This window comes from Nelumbo nucifera, chromosome 3 (genome assembly GCF_055504915.1).
Source record: "Nelumbo nucifera cultivar China Antique chromosome 3, China Antique-T2T, whole genome shotgun sequence".
In the NCBI taxonomy this organism is placed as follows: domain Eukaryota; kingdom Viridiplantae; phylum Streptophyta; class Magnoliopsida; order Proteales; family Nelumbonaceae; genus Nelumbo; species Nelumbo nucifera.
The window spans coordinates 42,131,736-42,154,462 of record NC_142651.1 but is presented as its reverse complement, the minus strand read 5'-3'; the positions used below and the strand labels follow the sequence as shown (position 1 = coordinate 42,154,462).

The window sequence follows — 22,727 nt, the reverse complement described above, 5'->3', positions numbered from 1 at the left end:
TGGTAAAGTGAGGTCAGCCCTTGATCACCATCAAATCGGCCACTGATTTGATGGTGTTTAGCACGGCTGATCACCATTGCCTCCACCAATCCCAAACCCTATATATTCTAGGGATAAGTGGATAATGCTGCCAGAAATGCAGCAGCATTGCCGTAGTAGCCAGCTAGAACATATCACACGATCATCCTCTTTGGGATCGGAAAAACTTTAGTTGTTGGGGGCGAACAACTAAACTTTAGTTGTTAGTGACATTTCTGGAAATGTCACGTTATCATGAGAATAGATAAATTAATAATTATATATTAATTTATTTTAACTAAAAACCACAGAATGAGCATAGGCGTGAATAAGTGAACTGCCCAAAAACTGTCTCAACAACCTATACTGTTGAACCCCAACAACCAAAATTAACCCAGTGGGATCTAGTTGAAATGATAGTGCGGCAATGTCATCTACAGTTACGATGAGGTGCACTTGTGTAAAGGAAGATGCTTTCATAGGGCTGAAACTTGATGTAGGCCGAAGAAAAAAAGACCCATGGGCCATGTCATCTACAGTTACGAGTGTGCGGCCCATTTATTCGTACTCACGATGCACGCACGATACGCGTGGTGGGTCACGAACTCAGATTCAATTTTGATAAGATCGTGTTCACACCAGTGGGATCTAGTTGAAATGATAGTGCGGCAATGTCATCTACAGTTACGATGAGGTGCACTTGTGTAAAGGAAGATGCTTTCATAGGGCTGAAACTTGATGTAGGCCGAAGAAAAAAAGACCCATGGGCCATGTCATCTACAGTTACGAGTGTGCGGCCCATTTATTCGTACTCACGATGCACGCACGATACGCGTGGTGGGTCACGAACTCAGATTCAATTTTGATAAGATCGTGTTCACACCAGTGGGATCTAGTTGAAATGATAGTGCGGCAATGTCATCTACAGTTACGATGAGGTGCACTTGTGTAAAGGAAGATGCTTTCATAGGGCTGAAACTTGATGTAGGCCGAAGAAAAAAAGACCCATGGGCCATGTCATCTACAGTTACGAGTGTGCGGCCCATTTATTCGTACTCACGATGCACGCACGATACGCGTGGTGGGTCACGAACTCAGATTCAATTTTGATAAGATCGTGTTCACACCATCCTCACAATCACTTGCAAACTGTACATTGAAAATACATCCCTCATCCATGAATAAAAATATATAAATAGAAAAATATTTATAATACAAATTGCAAGTAGACCTGTTCATAGGCCGGGCCGGGCTTTTACTCTTCATTAATGGAAATATGTTAGGCCCGAGCTCGAACCCGGCCTGACCAACGGGCTTACAACTTGGGCCCGAGTCCGGCCCTAATAAAAAGCCCAAAACCCGATCCCGAGCCCAAGCCCGACCTAATAAAAAAAATTAGAATTTTTCCCTATTCAATAATCAATATAAATTAGAATTTATTTATATTAAAAAATAATATAAATTCAAAATTTATTTTCATTAAAAAAAGAATATAAAGAAGGGAAAAAGGATGTGGAGAAGAAGGGTCCGGCTGGAAAAATAAGGGAAAGAGGTGAAAAAAAGAGGGGTATACGACTAGGGTTTTTAGGTTTAATTATAGGTCAGGTCGGGCCGGGTTTGGATCGGGCTATTTTAGCAAATCCCGAGCCCGGATCGAATTTATTGCGGACCGGGCTTTTTGGCCCGCGGGCCCATATACCTATTCAAGCCCGTTTGGGAGCCGGGCTAGGCCGTCGAGCCACCCGGCCCATGAACAGGTCTAATTGCAAGTGATTGTAAGTATGGTATGAGCACAGTTTTGCGAGGACTGAATCCGATTTTATGGGTCACAGGAATTGAGCAGCTCCCTTTGCCATATGGATTGCACAGATGGGGTATTTGCTCCTTGCATCATCCCACTAACAGCACTCATGAATTGGACTGGCACCACCGCACACCGTATGGTTCAACCGGATAGCAACGATGAGACCACACATCAGCTGGGTCATCCACATTCATTTTATCAGTCAGATGAAAGTATAATTATATTGTTAAATGTTATTGGAGACTGCACCTAGTACCAACAACCGTCCCAACAGACATTGCACCTAGTACCAACATCTTCGACAAAGAAGTTGTTCTCAATTCATGGCTGCAAAAACTATAGGTTGTATTGGTTGAGCTGAGTTTTTAAATTATAGGTTGACCCTAGGTCAAAAGATTTATGCCTAACCTAAACTTGGATTGGGCTTGGATTAAAGCCTTGGATAGCCCCAATTCAATCCAATCCCAGTCCAATCTAACCCGGGCTCGTCCAAACAAACACATATTTATATGTATTTTATTTATAAAAATATATATATTTAATTATATATACATCTATATATGTATAAAATATGTTTATGTACATTTATAAATTAAATTTGCACATATTTTCAATCTATACTACTATCAAATTAGACCATAAAACTCAACAAAAAATGACTATCCAAAAATGTATTCACGAATCCTTTCAAACCTAACCAATCCACCCAATCTCAAACCTCGCCTGAGATATGTTGGATTAAGCTGAAGTTGGGCCTACAGATGTCAACAGGTTGGGTTTCGTACGGGTTCACCTCAACCTTAAATGGAGAGATATTAAACACACACACACCCCCGAACAATATACTCAATTGGAAATATATAAACTAATATTTCAAAGGCCGATAGGGTCAAGTTAGTGAGGGTTTACCGCCTAAGCCCATGCGCATTGACATCCCTGATTGGGCTTATGGTTGGGCCTGGCCCGAGCCCAAGGTTTTACAACTTTCAGGTTGGGCCTGGGTTTTTACCTCAACCCGAATTAACCTGACTCACCGTTCCCGAGTTGCACCCTAATCTTAATCTTTTCTTCCTTTAAAATGCTTTGCTATCTCCCATCTCAAAACTGTCCTTTCCTCCTAAAATTTCTCTCTTATGTGGCTATGTGTTCAGTTTAGGCCCCGTTTGGTTCACGGGAATAAGGGTTTGGAAGGCTATTATGATTCTAACAATTTAGTTGGGTAGAATCGGAATCTCATTTCCATTCCTGCTGGAATGGCATTCCCCTATTTGAGTGAATGGTCATTTCCTGCCCCTCTCTTAGGAATAAAATCCCATTCCTACTGGAATGGTATTCCCTCATTTGAGGGAATGGCCATTTCCTACCCTTCCCTTGGGAATAAAATCCCATTCCTACTGATTCTAATTTCCATTCTCATTTCTGTCTGAACCAAATAGACTCTGGGAATGGACCATTCCAATTCCAATTCCGGAGGATTTCGATTTCGATTCCGATTCCAACTATAAACCAAATGGACCCTTAGTTTTTTATTCACTATTGCAAAGTACACAAGCTCCTTCTAACCTTTCACACTAAATAAATTTAAATTCAATATATATATATATATTGTATCCTTTAGGCTCAGTTTGGAAAGAATACAAATACAAATGCGTACAGTGCAAAATCAAATAATGAAGTAGAAAACAACTCAGTCTAAATGTTTCAAGCTTACTGCTTGTATAATGAGTCTACAACATAGGAGGAGCATCCTAAACCGGTCAGTTCGCTTTCGGTTTGGTGTTTTTAAAAAACTGAGGGTACCAATTCGGTTTCGGTTAACCAATATAGAAAACCAACAATTAACTGAACCGACTGGTATACATATATTTCTATATGTTTTATATATATTTATGTATATTATATATTTTATATATTTTTATATATTATAAATTAATAAATATGCATTATATATAATATATGATATATTATTTATTATTTAAAATATAATATTTTATATATATTTATATATTTTTATAATATATATTATAAAAATTAAAAAACTAAAAAAACCAATGAATCGAACCGATGATTAATCAAACCGATCAACCGATTAATTGATAAATCTCGATCCGATTTCGGTTATTGATTTTCCAAAAACCAATACTACCGATTTAGTTACAAAATATAACCGAACCATGAGCACCCGTACCTGCAATAGTACCGAATCAGTAACTAATAGTCGATCGATTCAGCAACTTCAGCTCTAATCGAATTACTCCTAAATTATCCTTTGCCATGCAAGAATTAATCTTAACATGCGGAAGTGTGAGCAAGTATATTCCTTGCACATAATAAAGGGGTTGTGAATGAAACACATATATACAATTTTAATAAAGGAGCATACCCCCTATATATGCATCAAAAAACCAAAACAACCCTATACGTTAATTAACCTTTTGGTTTCTTTGTCTTTTCATTAGTTTGTGTCCAATTTTCAAATAATGGGATGGGATGTGATCAAATCAGTCCTGTTAAAGTTAGGTAGTGTTTGGTACATTGTCTGATGTCCATGGGTCAATGGGCTCTACAACATGCCAATATTACATTACAATGAGTTCTGTGACATGCCGATATTACAATAACATGTTTAATATTATTAAAATCTTTAATGATAAATACATCTTATAAAATCTGAAGAAAATTAAATTATTCATGTGACATCTTTAATATGATTAGTTGAATTTTGACATAATATATCATAAAATTTTTAAAATGCACTGTTGGTGGACTCTTATAACATGTATGAATTTTGTCCATCCCATATTGTGTATCCAATTTTGGAAAAAAAGGGTTGGAAGAATAAGATGATTGTGGTTTCAAACTCCTAAGGCTCAGTTTGAAAAGAGTACAGATGCAAATATGTACAGCGTAAATACATACAAAATAATACAGAATATAAGATTTTTCACTTTACATATTTGTATTTTTACTCCTTCCAAACTCAGCCTAATCTGCTATTTTGGACTTGGTTAAAAAATTTTTTTTTGTTCTCTTTGTATATAAAAGTAGACTTTTTGGCTGCCCATACTATAGCTCAATGGGCTAAAACTGTTTATGGGATTTTAGATTTTTTTGGACTGGCCCAGTCAGTTGTAATTTTTTCCTTTGTCTAATGATATCCTTTAGGTTTCAAAACAAATTAAAACATCACATGCGTAATTATCTCATTTTTATAAATGATTGATTTCACCTTTTTCTCTTGGTGGACTTGAAGGGAGAGGGATAAGCAACAACACTGGCGTATACTTAAAAAATAAAATCTTAAAACCGACATTTTGGTTTTTAATGTTTTTAAAAATCTTGGCAGGCAGAACATTTGTTGAGAAGTAGGAACTATAATCATATTTATTTACTGAAATTTCTGTTATGTAAAATATTCAAATAATTTCTACTTAAGATTATTCTGGAATATTTTAACATAATTAACAAAGATATTTAAAACTTTTGCCAAAATAATTAATCTAAGTGAAATGTTAAATTGCCATTTTGGCAATAGCTTAGAACCCAAAATAAAAATACTCCAAGATTCTGTTAAATTTTGAGGAAAATTCAAAACATGGTAACTGGGTTGTTTTTCACCGGTTTTTCTTTTTTTTTCATGGGGGCTACACAACGGGTAGTACATCCCCAACCCTATAACCCCCGAACCCTAGTGAAGGCAGGGCTTTACTTCATTCCTACCATGGTCGGAGAAAAGTGTTTGACCACTTCTTTATTTCTATACTTAAATCTAATATCATAAAACCCTAAATTGTAAATCTTAAACCCTAAAACTTAACTGTAAAATTGCATTTAGTCTGACATAATTCCTTCGGTCAAGGTTTTTAAAATCAGACCGAATAGGGTCTCGTTCTAGGGACTGGTTCTCAGGTCGAATGATCCAATTGTCCCGTTTGAATGGACAGCTCATTTTGACTTAAAAATAAAAAAACAGACAAAAACTATTGTCCAGGTCAATGATTCAATGGTTTGACCGCTCGGGTCATTAGAGTGAAAAGAAACCGACTGCCTGATCGGCTCTTGAGTTTTCAAAACCATACCTCCAACCACATAAAAGCCAATAATTTCTCCTATAGACAAAACATCTACAAATCTACAACAACCAGTAAGGGACCTTACGAAGCAGATAGTTGGCGCCTTGTCTAAGCAAAGACAGTCAAATAAGTGGAAATGAGTTTCAAATGCATTAATGACATATCTTGCTTTACATCACTCTTTTCCAAAATTTCCAACTCACTTGAATCAAGAACGAAGGGCTGTTCAGGATCTCTCCCGAGCCAAGGACGACGAAAAGCAACTCCTCCATGCACGGAAATGGTTGAATAACATCACCAAACTGCTCCAACCTAACGTCGGCATCAGCTTCAATGAGCATGATTCCTTCCCTGGTGCAACTCCACCATAAGTCTACGATTAAGCCCCTCCCTAAATCTACCCGAGAGAGGGTAATAGAACCAGGGGTGGTAATGAGCTGAGTTTTTCATAAGCTATTTGAGCTTGGCTTGGTTTAAATCGAGTTTTGAGCTGAGCTCGAGCCCAGTAAAGTTCGGCTCCTAAGACTCGCAAGCCAAGTATAATAAATAAATATTTTTTTATTACATACATACATACATGCATGTCATGCATGCATACATACATACAAATATATATAAAAAATATTTTTTATTATATATAATCATATTTTTATTTTTTATGTATAATAGTAAATAATTTTTAATTTTTTGTATGTAAAATAAAAATATATATATTTTTATACTTATAATTTTTACTTTTTAGAAAAAAAATTGGCTTGCAGTCGAGTTTGAGCTGAGTCAAGCTCGAATTTGAAAGCTTTGAACAGAGCCGAGTTCGAGCTCAAGTCTCTAGCTCGAATTAAGCTTAAGCCTAACACAGTTCCAACAAGCTGAACTCGAATAACTAAGTATTCAGCTCAACTTGACTCAAATCCACACCTAAGTAGAACACTAGCGCCTTCTCAAGAGCCTCTTGGATGGCTTGAACTAGATCTCACCCACCGCCCATAGAAGGATCATCGCATAAAAAATGAATAAATGGAGATTGAAACCGAAGACCCCTTCTTGGTCATCATCAATGTCCGAGAGCAGCTTGATTTCAAGGGATGTGGACAGAGTGTGGGTTTAGCAGGTGCTATCAACTCAGATTGGTGCATTCGAACGATGAACACTAGAGAGGAGGAATATGCCATGGCCTGAAAAATGCAACGGGTGAGATGCAGATGAAAGAGCTAGAATTACACTGTCGTAGATTGTTGGGCTGGGCTGGGCCTAGGTTTGGTCATTTGGGATAGTTTTATGTATTTACTTGTCAGGACCCGTGCAATGAGGAGGAAGGAACCCGTGCTATGGCATTCCCAGTTGAACTAAGACGGTCCAAGTTCTACTCAAGCATTATTTTTGAGTTATGTACAGTTGGTCTAAGTATAGTTTTAAACACATATCATACCAACTTTTTGTTTTTTTTTTTTTTCAAATACAAACTTTCTTGGGCTTTTAAAGGAAATTTATACGTAGGCTTCCTCTTTTCTCTAAATCTATTTGAACTTCATGTAAATAAGAAAATTGTATATCATTTGCTTTTGGTCCTTATTAAAATAATAAAATTATTTTTATCTATTATTTTTTATTAACTTTTTTATTTTTTAAATAGAATTTAAATGAATCTTAAAAATTAAAATTTGATGATTTGTATAGTAAATGGCTTAGCCTCACCCATTTAATGAAATGCATGGTACCATGCACCATAAGCACATACGGGTCTTGTTCTTTGTATGGGCGAAGAAGGGTGACTGGTTAGATTTAAGGTCAATCTAAGCCCAAACCCTAAATATTAGACCTAATTCCTAAGTGCAAATTGGGCCTAAGGTCAAGCCCAAACTATTCAACCCAAGCCTAGTATGAATTGAAAATTGACATACTCGGGTTGGTCAACTGGTCTCAAGTGGGTTAGCCTAAGGTAAGTTGGGTTTAAGTTGGGGCAAGAGCTACCTAGAGGTTAGTTTTGAGCCTAACACAAAAAAATAGAAAACCCTAAAGTTGGATCTAATGCCTGACCCCTAATTGGGCATGTAGTCAAGCATGATCTTTCCAATCCAACCCTAGCTTGAATTACTCAAGTTCAGATTGAGGTTGGATTGGTCAATTGGGCTGAAGTGGGCCTAAGACTCAATGTACTAAAAAGTTGCATGAGCCCATTTATCATCACTAATTTAAAGCATTAAATAGGAATCTTGTACATGTATCATACATGCATGTTAGGTTTAAGTTAGATAAGATTAATAAAATGTTGCTTGTGTATAATGAGGCTAGGCTCATATTAGTATAAGGTCAAGTTGGGTTTAAGTCGAGATAAAGCTACCTAGTGGCTAGTGCTAAGCCCAACACCAAAAATTGAAAAGCCCAGGGCCAATATAAACTCGGATTGGGCTTGCCCAAGTTACACCCCTAGTCCCTTGCATTATAACTACATAGTATTGTACATGTTACATATGCAAGCCTTGTCTCATGTTATAAGGTAATTTGAAATTGGGTCACAACAACTGCAAGGAGCCTTGAGATATTCCCATTTTATATAAGCTAGTCCAAGTACAACCCTTTTTTTTTAATGAAATCTAAATGGATTTTAAAATTTTCACTAATTTTTATGTTTATATAATTTTTAACGGATCCTTTGTTTTATATACATCTCTTATGTAGTATGTACACTATGCATAGTAAATGTCTAAACTAAAAAAATATTAATTTTAATATTAGAATTAATTAATTAATTAATTTAAAATGCATTACCATAAAGTTATCTAATAAAATAAAAGGAATAAACAAAACATAATACAACATTAGAACAGAGGTTCTTTGTGCAATATATCAAGTCCATGTTTATTATATCTAATGGAATTTAAATCATAATATTATTATAACTTCAATTAATATTTTTTGTATTTAAATTTCTTATTTTTATTAGTGTTTATTAAGTTTGATTTTTAAGTGGAATTGAAATGTTTTTAGTTAACATTTTAAGGAAACCATTTTTCTTTATTTTTTATTAGCTATTATAAGATAAATGTGTTTTACTTTTTACTAAGGTTTGTTAATAGTTATTATTTTTAAATGGAAGTTTAGTGAAGTTTAAATTAATAATTTAGAATAATATTTTTTATTTGTGTTGTTTTATATTTTATTGTTTAACCTCAATCTATTTAAATTCTTTGATTTATTAGCATTTTATTGTATTATGTTGTATTACTATCCCCCCCCAATAATGTCTTATTTACACTCTATCTTAATTGTGTGCCTACTTAATCTTGATAATAGTGTACAACTTTGTTCATGACATGATGTAGTTTGTTCAATCAAATTTTACAATGATTGTTTTTTATATTTTTAAAGCAAAAAAAAAAAGAAAATTACAAAAAAGGAGAAAATAGATATATAACTTTCTTGAAATGAGAGGCATGCGGATATGATGTTCAGTCAAGGGAACTTACTGTTATTAACAAAAGTCAAAAAGCAAGGGATGTTTTAGAAATTGTTAAAAATTCCATGGGAGATTTTAAAAATTTATCAAAAATTAATAATAAATCTAAACTATACAAGGTTCAAAGTATCGGTACGATATGCCTCGTATTAGGCATATTGTGTCGTATCTTTTGGTGTCAAAACACCTATTTATAGGTGTTTCGAGACCCACATCTATTTCAATTAAAAACACTTAGAAATCATCTCTAGAAATCAAGTTTGAAAAAAAAAACTAAAAAAAGCATTGAGCAGTGAGTTTTTAGTACCGATATGCCCCTATTGATACACAGGAGCGTATCGATACTTTGAACCATGATACTATATATAAAAGTGTGAATGCAATGTGAAACTTTTTTTGAAGTAAAATTATCCTTAATTTCTTTGTTTGAGAAAGGGTATAAAAGTCATTTTATTATAGTTTTAGTGTCAGCTTTAATGGCTAGTATAATGGTCATATTTGTGTATTTAATCAATCTCTAATTGTAAGGGTTGAAAATGTAACTTCAATTATTACTTTCCATCTCATTTAATCTCCTCTCATTAAGTCTTATACTTAAGGTATTAAATCTCATTTTTCTCTTATTAAATCCTATATTTTTAAGTTATTTTTCACTAATAAATGCTACTAATTAGATCTATGTTAATATTTTTAACAATATAAAACCATATATTTTAAAACTGACTCAAAAACAAAACCATTCTTTATCCAATTGCTAGATAAACAATTCAACCATCCAAATCAATTTTATGAACCTATGAAGTCATAGTTAGGTAATAAAACTTTTAAGGTAAATTACAAAGGCCCCCCTTGTATTATGGGATTAGTGACAAAGTCCCCCAGTACTTTTTTTTTGCAACAAAGACCCCCTAAACGTTAACCTCCTTAGTTGACGGAAAATATTAAATTACCAAAATACCCCACTAAACTTTTTCTATTTTCTTTTTCATACCCTTTTTCTCTTAAAACCTATTTAACCTCTTGTTTTCCTTCTTTTTTGAATTCCACTTCACATACCACGATTATGGCCTTGATCTTGTCTTGCTTAAGTCTTTTAATTCATCCTTTTTCCCATCTTTGTCGTAAAAGGGGTCCCCTTTATTCAGTTAATGTTTTCCATAAAATGTTTCAAAACAGTTGTTTTTATGCCATTTCACCTAACTTCAGAGTCTGGCAGCTTTAGTCAGGACACCGTTCGTGCAATATAATAACGCACCATGTGTTTTTAAAACATGCACGTGTTTGAAACATGCGAGGTGAATTAAACGCACTCCTCCTGAAGCTGGATTCCTCTCTCCTCCTCTGTTTTTTTGCGAGAAGAGCAGGAAAAGAAAGAATTGAAAAAAGGGAAAGACAACAAAAACACTGAAACCCAACCGAACCCACCAACGAAACCAAAAGAAAATAAAAAGAAGAATGATTTCGTCTGTTAAAAAAATGATGTAAAAACGAACCACCACCAACCCATCCCTTCCATGTCTGTCTTCATCCTCACTTCATCTCCAACTAAAAAATGAAAGCCCCATCTCAATAACTGAACTCATCTCTAACTCTTGTATTTTTTAAACATACGATGAGATGGTGGAGCTCAAAAGAACCACCAAGAGCAGGGGTTCTTTGTCAAGATGAGGCTCTTGAGCAAGAATGGAAAACATGATAAGAGCTTCTACTACAGATATTTCAGATGGGTTCTCTGGGTTTCTTTGTCCCTTTATTTCTTCAGCTCTTACCTCATCAGTAGCTCCAGCAAGACCACCTCGCTTCCTAAAACCACCGTCTCTGTTTCAAAAGACAGCTTTGTCTCTTGAGCCTTGTTTGAAAGCAATACGACTGTTTCGCAACAACACAGAATGAATGAGATACATGCACCTATCTCGAGGTTGGACCATTTTGTTTTGTTTCTCTTCTATTTCTTTGCTTTGGTTACTTAAGCTCATATTTATTTTCTTTGATTTTCTGTAGGATTATTCAACGATTTAAAGGTTTATATCTATGAGCTCCCTTCAAGATACGACACGGACTGGATATCGAACAAGAGATGTAGCAACCATCTCTTTGCAGCGGAGATGGTGATACACACACAATTGCTGGATAGTGATGTACGGACACTCAATCCATGGGAAGCCTATTTCTTCTTCGTTTCGGTTTACGTGTCTTGTAACTTCAGTACCGTTAATGGATTCCCGTCGATCGGTCGCGCGCGGACTCTTCTAGCTTCAGTGGTGCAACTCATCTCATCTAAAATACCATGCTGGAATTGAAGCGGTGGGTCCGATCACGTCTTCGTCGCTTCACACGATTAAGGAGATTGTTTTCACGCCATGGTGAGTCAAAAGGTTCTTTATCTTTTCCTATTATTTTTCTGCAAATGTTTTCTGATTTAATCTTTCAACTTTGTCGCTTCGCACGTTTCAAACATGTGCACGTTTTAAGAACACGTGGTGCGTTGTTGTGTTGTGCGAGCGGTGCCCTGACTGAAGCTGCCTGAATTGAAGTCGGACTCCCAACTTGAATGAAGAAAGACAATGAACGATATAAAAAGGGTAGTTTGGACATTTAAAAAACTTTAAACAGTTGGATGAAATTTTTTCGAAGTTAAATGATAGAACATTAACGGAATGGGGTCTTTGGTCTAAGGACTAAAGTTTAGGGGGGTCTTTGTCACAAAAAAGTATAGGGGGACTTTGTCATTCACCCAAACTTTTAAAATAGAAATAAATAGAGAAATTTATAAAAAAATATAAAAAAATAAGTGTAATAAACAAGAATTATTTTTATTGATAATGAAAATGAAATACATAATTTAGAACTGACAAAAAATGAAATTTAAAAATTAATAATAGATAGTTCAACTTTTGGTTTAAATGTATGTTAACCATTAATGTCATAAATAAATAATATAAATTTATAAATTATAAAAATACAAAAAAAAACATAAATTTTGCAAAAAGATATGCATTCAGACACATGTATGACATATCAAAATTATTTTTACACAAAAATACAAAAAAAAATATAGAAAAATTTGAACACGTCTATAATTCTATATTTAAGTTACTATTAAAAATATGAATAAGATTGTGGAACTTTATTTTGACTAAAATTAAGGTCTTGAAAATCAACCCAGAAATAGAATCGTTTGGCTTTTGTTTTCCGGGTGAGTGGTTCAACCGTCCAATTTGAGCGGGTCAAACTGGTAAGATGTAAAATATAATGTAACATTGTTATGATAGGGTCGTGTGAGACTTTGAGAAGGAGGCGACTGGTTAAAATTGAGAAGTGAGAAAAAAGAAAGAGAGGAAGAAGAAGAGAATGAAGCATTGTTGGAGGTGGTTGTCACCATGTTCATCGGTTGTTGTCCTTGTAGAACCGTTTTGCCTTGAGGAGAAGAAGAAGGAACCGCCGCCGGCAGCTATCTCCATGTTCATCATCATCGCCACTACAACATTGTTTGCCTTCTTCTTACATCTCTATCATCTCTCTAAATATCTCTCAAATCCCAAATTGCTTGCTTCATTTATCTAAATATAAGATTGATGTTTAACCTCTCATCTCTTGCATCGATTTTTTGATTTCTTCATTGGAGTTGCAAATTTTTTGTTGTTACAATTTAAACATAATCATATAAATAAGAAAACTCAAAATCAAAATTGAAAAACTAAAAACCCTAAATAATTTTGGCCATTGGGAATAATTGAACAAGATTATGACATGAAAGTTTCTTTTTCAATTTTATTTTCTAATTTTTATTTTAAAATAAATAAAAATTTGGAATTAGTTTGAAAGCAACTTGAGAACTGTTAATCGGGCTTGAACATTTTAACGGTTAAACAGTCCAAGTCAAACGATTCTTTGGCCATTTCAACTTTTTTTTGCAAAATAGTAGTTTAGGCTCAGTTTGGAAGGAGTACAAATGCAAATATGTACCGTGCAAAACCTTGTATTTTGTATATATTTGTATTTGTACTCCTTCCAAACTGAGCCTTAGGGCCAAAATGGAACCAATGACCTGACCGGTTCCCAATCCAAATGGTTTGACTGTCTGGTCTAGTTCAGTTTTTAAAACATTAACTAAAATATTCATTTTTGAATTTAGTACCTATTTAATTGTAAGTTGAACTATTACTTTTCAACTCATTCAATTCTCTTTATTTAAATCTTTCATTTTTTTGATAAATAAACAAAAGAAGAAAAATACACCAAAAAGATAAAACACTACAAAAAGAAAAGTCTAGGCAAGCATAGTGGCATGTCAATGAAACTTCACAATTCGATCTAATTATCACATATTTGGATGAGGTGTTTACGTAATTATATTTGGATATTGCAAATTGCAACTGATTAATAATAAAAAAATATAAAATATAAATAAATTTAGATATATTATTACTATAATTATCATCATCTAGAATTATCACGTACACACTTGTTAGTAAATAAAAAATAGGAGGTCTCCTACAAAAGTGGGACTTCTCCTTTCTGATTAAAATCACATCAACTATGCTATACATTGAAAATGACTGAATAAAGGAGCATATATTTTGACATCAACTAGTGAAGATGTAATGTAATCCAACTTTATTCTATTGTTTGTCTAAATCTTTTCGTGGATCTTAATAATTTCAGGTTATCTCTTCATTTGAGTCATGTGACAATCTTTATGATTTTTTTTCTTTTGGGTAAGTTATAGACTGCAACCCTGTACTTTTGGGGGAATGAAACTTTAACTCACTGAACTTTTATTTGTGACAAAGATCCACCATGAAGGTTGAGCATCTTGCACTTTGGCTCCACCTTTAGCATTCCATCACTTAATTTTAAAAAAGCTTCTCATGTGACAACCCATTGAAATCACATTCAGAGTTTTCTGCTTTTATCGAAAAAGAAAATTGCTACAATGAGGGTGTGACGACTTAAAACAATGTTCTGCAGTTTCACTTTCAATGTGGGACATCAAAGGGGAGGAAACATCAAAAATATAATTTTTGAAACTCTAAATATCCCCATCACGTACCTATTTTTAGGGGTACAACTAGGGTTTGCTCGGGTTAAGCTTTCGCCAAAATTTGATTAATGAACCTGATTCAAAGGCCAAAGCGCAAAATAGTGTAAAATGCCAACCCGAGTTGCAACCGGACCTGTTTGTGTAGAAACGGACAATACCCGGTGCACTTTATGATTTTTTAAGCGCAAATGTTGGTGTAGCATGTTCATGCAACTGTCGTAAAATGCAGCCAAGCCAAACATCCTCATAGACTTAAATCATAAATCAATAGAAACACAAAGACCTTCATAATACAATAAGGAGATCCATCTTAAGAAAATTTTCAATTTCATTTAATAATGTTTAGAGAATCGCATCGGACCAGCTAGTCTGACTAGTAAAACCATGAATCAGTTCACTGAATGGTTTGGTTAGGCTATAAGGCAGTAAAGCCCTGTTTGGCATCACTCCCCGGGAGTGATTCTGGCGTTTCTTGTGATTCTCGAGATGAGAATCGCGTTTGGTGCAAACCCGTTGCCTGATTCTCATTCAAATCAGGATGAGAAAACTCATCCCGGCATGCGATTCCATGGAGTGAAAAGATCTCACTTCACAGAATCACGGTTCTAGCAAGCCTCCGATTCTCGCCACGGAGCTTTAAGATTTACAAACACTTGTGCGGGTTTCACATGTGAAGGCAGGGGTGTAAGCATAATTTCCCTAACATTAATCTCAACTGGTTGAGAAAACCCTACCGAGCTCTTCTTTCTCTTCTCCCTTCTTTCAACAGTTCTCCCTTCTTCTCCCTAGCATCCCTTCGACTTTGTACTCCAGAAGGATTCCGGTGCCGGTCGCTTCACCAGTTCCAGGTAACCGAGTCAATCTATAGCTTTTATTGTCTGTGTTTCTTGCATCTCTTCTTCTCCCTAGCTACCCTCTGATGCTCGATTTTCTTCTTCCCCTTCCTTATAGATCCAGTGTTCTATGTCAAATTCCTGTTCTCTGGTGCCGATCAAGTTTCAGGTGATTGTGCCAAACACGAATTGATTCAAAAAAATTGGTTGCTGTCAAACACGATTCTATTTCTGAGAAATAGGAATTAGATGATTGTGCCAAACAAGACAGGTGATTCTCAGAATGAAAATTCTCAGAATCCATCATTTTCTAGGATTCTAAAAATGAGAATCCTGATAATTGATGCCAAACTTGACCTAAAATTCCAAGGGAACCAGTGAACTAGTCCCAATTTCGTAAAACTGACCATGTTTTGTTTTTTTGTTATTGAAGGCTACAGCTTTATACTTGGTTGTCTGATTAGGGCGATCTATTTTTTGGTTTCAGGTAACAATTCGCGATCTATGCTCCCAAGGGGCGGAAGGTACCTTGGCTGACTATATTTGCCAAAAATACCTTTTTTTTCCCTCAAATATATATGGAATATAATTTAATATATTTTGAATATGTTTGATTAAATATTAGGGTAAAATATAAAAACCACCCCTGAGGTTTCTGACAACCATAAAAACCTCCCTTATACTTTCATCGTAACAAAAGCCTCCCCTATAGTTTAAAAAAATGCATATACCTCCCTTTATTTGACTTTTCCATGATAAAGACGTTGTAGTTAATAAAATGCCCTTTATCACCGTTATGGCCCTATCATATCTGGCTTAAATTTTCAAAATAAAAATGACAAAAGAGAGAGAAACTGGGTAACCTAGGATGAGCCAACTCACTACCATGTTCAGAAATCGATCCCCCCGTCCCTTGATCCGTTTGACGGAGCCTAGTGAGCAGAATCCTTCGATTAAATCCCTCCCAAAAATCTGACACCAGTTTAGTTGAAACAAACATCTTAAGTAGCAATATCTCCTTTCTCTTTGTCAAGCTTTTTGAATGGATACCTTTCTATCCAATCTGAATATGTGAATGAAGGCCAAGAAAAGCTTTGCGATCAAATCGGATGCATTGCTCGACGCCTGCCCCAAATGGATACCTTTCTCCGTAGCCTCGGTAGATTATTTAATGGTTGGATTCTTAATTTCCTTTTCTTTTCAAAACCCACCAACACAGCAATACCACTATGTCTTTTTCTCTAGTGGCAATCCATTGATCTTCCTTTGTGTTCTGTTCTCAGAAGCTAATGGCCGTAGTTTTGTTTCTTTTGCTACTTTTGAGTACCACAATGACAATGGTGCCATGATTCCTATCCGCATCCACACTGTCCTCGTCTCCACCCATCACTATGAAACTGTCATCAAAGACGAGATTGCAGCTAACTTCAAGGAGCATGCCAATCATCTCTGAGGAATACCTCAATGAAAAACAATACTAACGACACCACAAAGAGAGAGAGAGAGAGAGAAACGTAGGGATACTACTATGTGATTCAATTCTATAGTTCAAAATAGTTAGGGACTTTTTCTATTACAGTCTAAAAGCAGGCTCAGTTTTGGGTTTGTGTTTCTTAACTTACTGTCGTTAATTTTTTATATCTTTGATGGTTTCCTATTTAGGAAAGACCACAGGAACTTAAATCAGTGGTGAGTTTATTACAGATATTGCAACAGTGGAGACAGTTGGAGATAATAATGGCAGTGACGACACTGGTGATGGTTCATCCTCACCATCACAGTCCCCCGGCCGTTTCTGTTCCTAGAGAAAGGGAGTGATAGAAGTATTGGGGTTGAGGGTTGAGGTTTGTACTGGTGGCACTACTTTGAAGCAAAGGTGGGGGGGAGGGAGATCTAATAGAACTATATACGATTCTGCCGTTGGTGGTGGTGGCAGTGCTGCAATAGGAATGACTATAGCGGAGGTTTCAAAGAAAATCGGAGTTCCTCGAAGAGTATAACAAGTTAATGACAGAGAAAATACCAATTTTAGTAAATTTAAAATGGATAACCGTAAGGGTGAATTTGGTATTTAAAAAAAATATATATGCATTACATAGCCTTTCAGTTCGGAAGGATGAGGAAAGGGAGGAAATTGTATGTTTTTTGAAAATTATAGGGGAGGTTTTTATTAAAATGAAAATACAGGGGAGATTTATATGATTGTCAGAAAATTCAAATTCAAGGGAGGTTTTTATATTTTACTCTAATGAGGTGTCACTGGTTGACCCAGTTGAAACAACGACCCACAACCTAAAGACGAAATGGTTCAACCTCCGGATTGGTTCTCTAAACATTGAATTCATCAACTAAACATGCATCTTATACAAGTTATATATTCTGTTTTAGGATCCCTCTCGATCAACATCTCCCCCAGAAATTAGATGTTCTCATTAGTCATTAGCTCATATTTCTTGGCTCCAAATGAAGTGTCAAGTTCATTTCTTAATGATATAATGCATCCTCAAATTATAGTAAGGAAGTAGTACACTTTCCCAATGACCACCTTACTTTGCATAAGATGCCGTTTTTGTATGTCTCAATAATATTGTTCCTATTGAGCTATTGGGAACACACATGTAATAACCAATTAGCATTAACATATGACACAAGGGAATGGATTCCTCTCGTTTCCTTTTCTTTTTATCATGCACAAGTAGAACAAAAGATGGGAGAAACATTTCCCCGTTAACTAATTAGGATAAATGAATATTAATTATATTTGTCATTCTTTAATTGCGAAAAGTTTTAAATTATGCTATGTTGAGAGGCAGGGGTTTTCCTAAAGAAATTATAATATTGCAAGTGATCTCTAGTTTAGTGGGTAATTGAATTTCATAAGATATCCTAGAGATCAGTCTAGAATAACCATGATCAGATCCTTTACAAACAAGCTATCCCAAAGACCCATTAGATAAGCATTTGAGGCCAATGTCTGAGGGGGGAAGTACGTAAGTTGTGGGATATATACTAGTCTTGGAAATCATAAAAGAAAAGTGAACTGATTTGATACTGAAGGTGATGAGACAAGTTGTAAGATATGCTTTCCAGATCTATGCCATGAAATTAAGGGGTTTGTGTTTAATCGGAAATAACAAATCCCCTAAACCCCCTCCCTTCATTTGTTTACTATATTAACAACAGTTTAGAAGTGGAGCCTTAATTAACATGTTGCCTTGCTCTTAAACAATCACAGCACCATTCTCCATGAGCCAATGAAAGAAAAAACATAAACATATGGATATACTTGACTCCAAGAAAGATGGAGAGCAACTATCTGAGAGGAAACTTAACTTAGAAAAAAAAGTAAAACATACAACCATTTTTGGAATGATGGGTTCCACTTATGTTGCCACATCACCCTTCCTTTGATGCCACATCAACCATAACATGGCCATAGTTGATCACAGAGAGTGGTTTAATTTTCTAGGGCTTATGTTGCATGAAAGAACAGTTAATGGTTCCCACACAAATACATATATAATTTGGGTCGGATTAAACAGTATAAAAACTCCACTTAATTATTAATTCTTTGATCTCTGCAAACATGAGCCATGCATTCATAATTCACAACAGGAAACAACTATGAACAAACCCAATTTTAATTTACACAGAGTCAGCTCATGCAATCACCATTGCCTTGAGCTTCCCTATAACTCTTACCTGAACACACTTTTCTGCATATAACTAAACTACAGTAGAACCCTGAAGATTAAACTACTCTCTGGAGTAGACTTATTTTCTATTGAAGAAACCCATCTGCACCTATGCGACGAAGCAATCACTATAAACCATCTTATATCAGTAATATGCATGGCGTAGCTATATATATATATATATATATATAGAGCTAGTCTGACTACTTAAGTCTTCAGACTTGGTGGGTCGTCATGGCCCATGCCAGGGCTATGACCCTGAGTTGTGGGCCGAAAAGCATCAGTCTCCATGTTCTTGTAATGGTTGAACGAGAAGCCATAGACAGGTGGATATCTGGTCTTGGTAGTAGTACTGTCTTTCGGGACCAAAGATGCATGCGGCTCTAGTTTATTCCTTCCCAGAACCACATAGAAGTTTTGAACTAGAAGGATAACCACAACTAGAGTAAACTTTAGGACTGCTTGGGATGATGAAGCCATGAAGGATGGAAAGGAGGGAGGCTTGTTGCAGAGAAAAGTGAATGAAATTAAGGTTGTAACTAAAGGAAGAGATATAACAACTAATAAACCAGACCGGACAGTACTACTGAAGCTCTGGATCACTATATGGAGTTCTACACCTGAATGTAACACAACCCAACTATATATAGTGCTGTTGTATGTTACTTAAAATTAGGCCCCACCTCCAATCATCTTATTAGTTTTTTTAAGTTTCTTAAACAAGAAAAACAAAACACGACTCCTTCTAGACATGGCAGGGTTAGCTGATAAATTTTGTAATAGAGATGAGAGAAAAATAATAGGAGAATATTTTCCATTTTTAGTAGGGATGTCCCTCCTTACTTCTTTTTTGGTTCAAAGAGACTGCCAAGTTTGAAATCTTTTTGGTTGTATACACTAGTAATTAAGCCTGTCCCTCGAGCATTGATTGAAAGGGTTATTTATTTTAGAGATGAACATCAGGTCTGATTAGACAACACAGGAAGAGCATTGTCATTAAAATATCAAATATGTTCTTTTTTATTCAAGTTAGGTTGAAGCAGACCACAACCTGTTACAGATAGATTCTTTGCATTTGATCACTCAAGCTCCTTCCAAATGAGATTTGAGATGCTCTTCCCACTAAGCCATAAGGTTATTTACTTAAATGCAACTTGTTAATTTTGATGTCTCTTAATTATTTTTGTCAATGTTTTTTATCACATGCCATAGTTTGATTGAGGCCAGTGTTGTATGGACATGGACATGGGAGTCAGAATCCGATGCGTGTCCAAGAGTTGGACTCAGCAAGATGAGAAAACATGGATTCTTGGACGTACGTGTAGTCTATGGAAAATGTAAATACTATACTTTTGAATTCTAACATTATATACCTACAAAAATTGGTGCCTTTGTTACTAAAGGCTCAGTTTGGAAGGAGTACAAATACAAATATGTAGAGTGCAAAACCTTATATTGTGTATGTATTTGCGCTAGCTGTACATATTTGTATTTGTACTCTTTCGAAAGGCTCACCATCAGTTTGGGAGAGTCCATGCAATACCAACTGAGACGATCCTTAACATGCAAATTATCCAATATTGCATGATAGAGTGCCAGATATAGTAGCATCTAAGCTTACATTTTGGACCAGACCATCTGGTTAATTACAAACTGGTTCCATAAATGGAGGCCTGTCCAGATCAAATTCAGGTTCAAGGGCATCCGATACAGATAGAGTACATACGTTTTCCTTGGACTCCATTTATTTCACCTTGGAAGAGAACTTTGTGGCCCTTTTACAGCTAAATTTTTTCTTTTTTGCCCCTTCTACATGGAACAACTGCAGCCCAGGACAAAGCAAACTCTGTGATGCAATATTGATCACCACAAATTGGGATGTAAATGTTGCAGCCATGTTTTTGTGCTTTTGCATCATGAGACCCCCATACTTGAAATGAAACATTTCACGAGTGCAACTTTTACAGCGCAAAGTGCATTTTGTGGTACTAGCTCCCATAGCATATATATTGTAGAATTGCTCTAAAAAGAAAAACAATGCATGAATTTTTGAATAGGAAATAACATTTTAATAGGATTAGAAAAAGATAATCAAGATTTTAATTGAACGGATCCATTAACAAACTTAGATTTTAATAGAAAAAGATAATCAAGATCTTCTGAGAAAACCCCATTGGCTCATTTGTGAAGGACTTGGGAGCTTGCAGTCATGTGTTACAGTACTGTTACCTTAGGTCATCAGTCTAGATACAAAGACCTTACTTAGGCTCTCAATGATGATAGGGCCCTCAAAGAGTATTTCTCAAGGATCTGTACTCTCTTTCTCTCTCTCTCTGTGTACCATGAGAGAGAGAACTTTCAGCTTACTACAATTTTTGGTGAAACTAAAAAAAAGTGAGAAAACCCTACTAATCCTGGTTGGCTAGATTCTATTTTCTTATACAAAACCAAACTAAATTACTTGGTTTGGCTTGATGTGGTTTCTGTCATATATAGTTAGCCTGAGTTTGTCATTTGTATCGAACTTGTCAAGATCCATATACAGGAACATGAGCTCTGGAACTGCAGATCGAATCATAGAAACAACAAAGCCAAGCAACATTACAGAGCAGCAGCAGCAGAAGCAGCACTAGATTGATAATTCACCATTGAAGGAATGAGAAATGAACATGCATTCTGAGCCTCAATTGTTAATAAAAGTGCTCCTCTCTCTCTCTCTCTTCCCCATTTGTGTGTGTGTGGGGTCCACTAGTATGGTCGCCATATGAGTTCATATATAGAAGACTGTAACGAGATATTAAAGAATACAATACATGATGACTGATGAGCTAGCTCCTCCATCTATTGTCGGCCTCAAATTATCATGACATCCCAAAATTATATCTGGAACTGGTATTAACGATCCTTTATGTCCAAAAGCCTCTCACTTTTTTGAATTTTTCTCTCCCCTTAGATATATTCAATTCCCTTAGTCGTCCTTTTTTATTCTCTAACATAAAAATTACTTCCACACTTCCGATATTCTCCATCTCCATCAGTACCTTTGATTTGTTTATTGTTTAAAGAAGCTGTATCATGTATAAACAGTACTAATGAGTTAAGGAGATTTTTGTAGGGTAATAATATCCACAAGGTTGGGTAGAATTCCCTTTCTTTTCTCCACCAATCCTAGCTAGGCTCTAATTATTACGCATTCCCATGTCATGTCCTCATGGAAAGAAGAAGGTAATATATTCTATAGTCTATCTAACACTCTATTATTTTATAAGTGCATTATCGAAAATAGATCTAAATTCCCAAGGTCATTGATATGGTTCAAAATGACTGGTGAAAACTCAAGTGGGGATCAAGTCGGACTTATGCATGGCGCCTAACCAAATTCTAGGTCGAGTTGGATTTGGGTTGCAAATTACAAGCTAAATAATGCAGGGTTGGTTCTTAAGGCTGTGTTTGGTTGCAATGCAAATAAATTTGCACTTATGCAAAACCATGACGGCTTAGTTTGGAAGGAGTATAAATGCAAATATGTAGAGTGCAAAACCTTGTATTTTATATTATTTTATATATATTTGTACTGTATATATTTGCATTGTACTCTTTCCAAACTGAGCCGACTGTGTAAATGATTTGAGTGTAAATTCTAACCTATTTTTGTTTCAAATTTAAGCTTATTTTGTTTGATTGCTGTATGAATTAAATAAATTAAGACATGAAGCATAATAAAGTAAAATCCAAAACAAAATTAAACAAGAATTTGCACTTTTTACATTTGCACTCTCATGCATTTGTAATAATACAAATAA

General features: G+C 35.4%; 1 long non-coding RNA gene across 1 annotated transcript; it reads left to right on the top strand.

Annotated features, from left to right (window-relative positions):
• The first annotated feature begins 13,492 nt into the window (after nucleotides 1–13,492).
• On the top strand, nucleotides 13,493–21,755 carry LOC104603934 (uncharacterized). Its single transcript, XR_736293.3, has 4 exons — nucleotides 13,493–15,244; nucleotides 15,348–15,398; nucleotides 15,717–15,753; nucleotides 21,458–21,755. It is a non-coding gene; the product is annotated as an uncharacterized LOC104603934 (long non-coding RNA).
• Nucleotides 21,756–22,727: the final 972 nt, after the last annotated feature.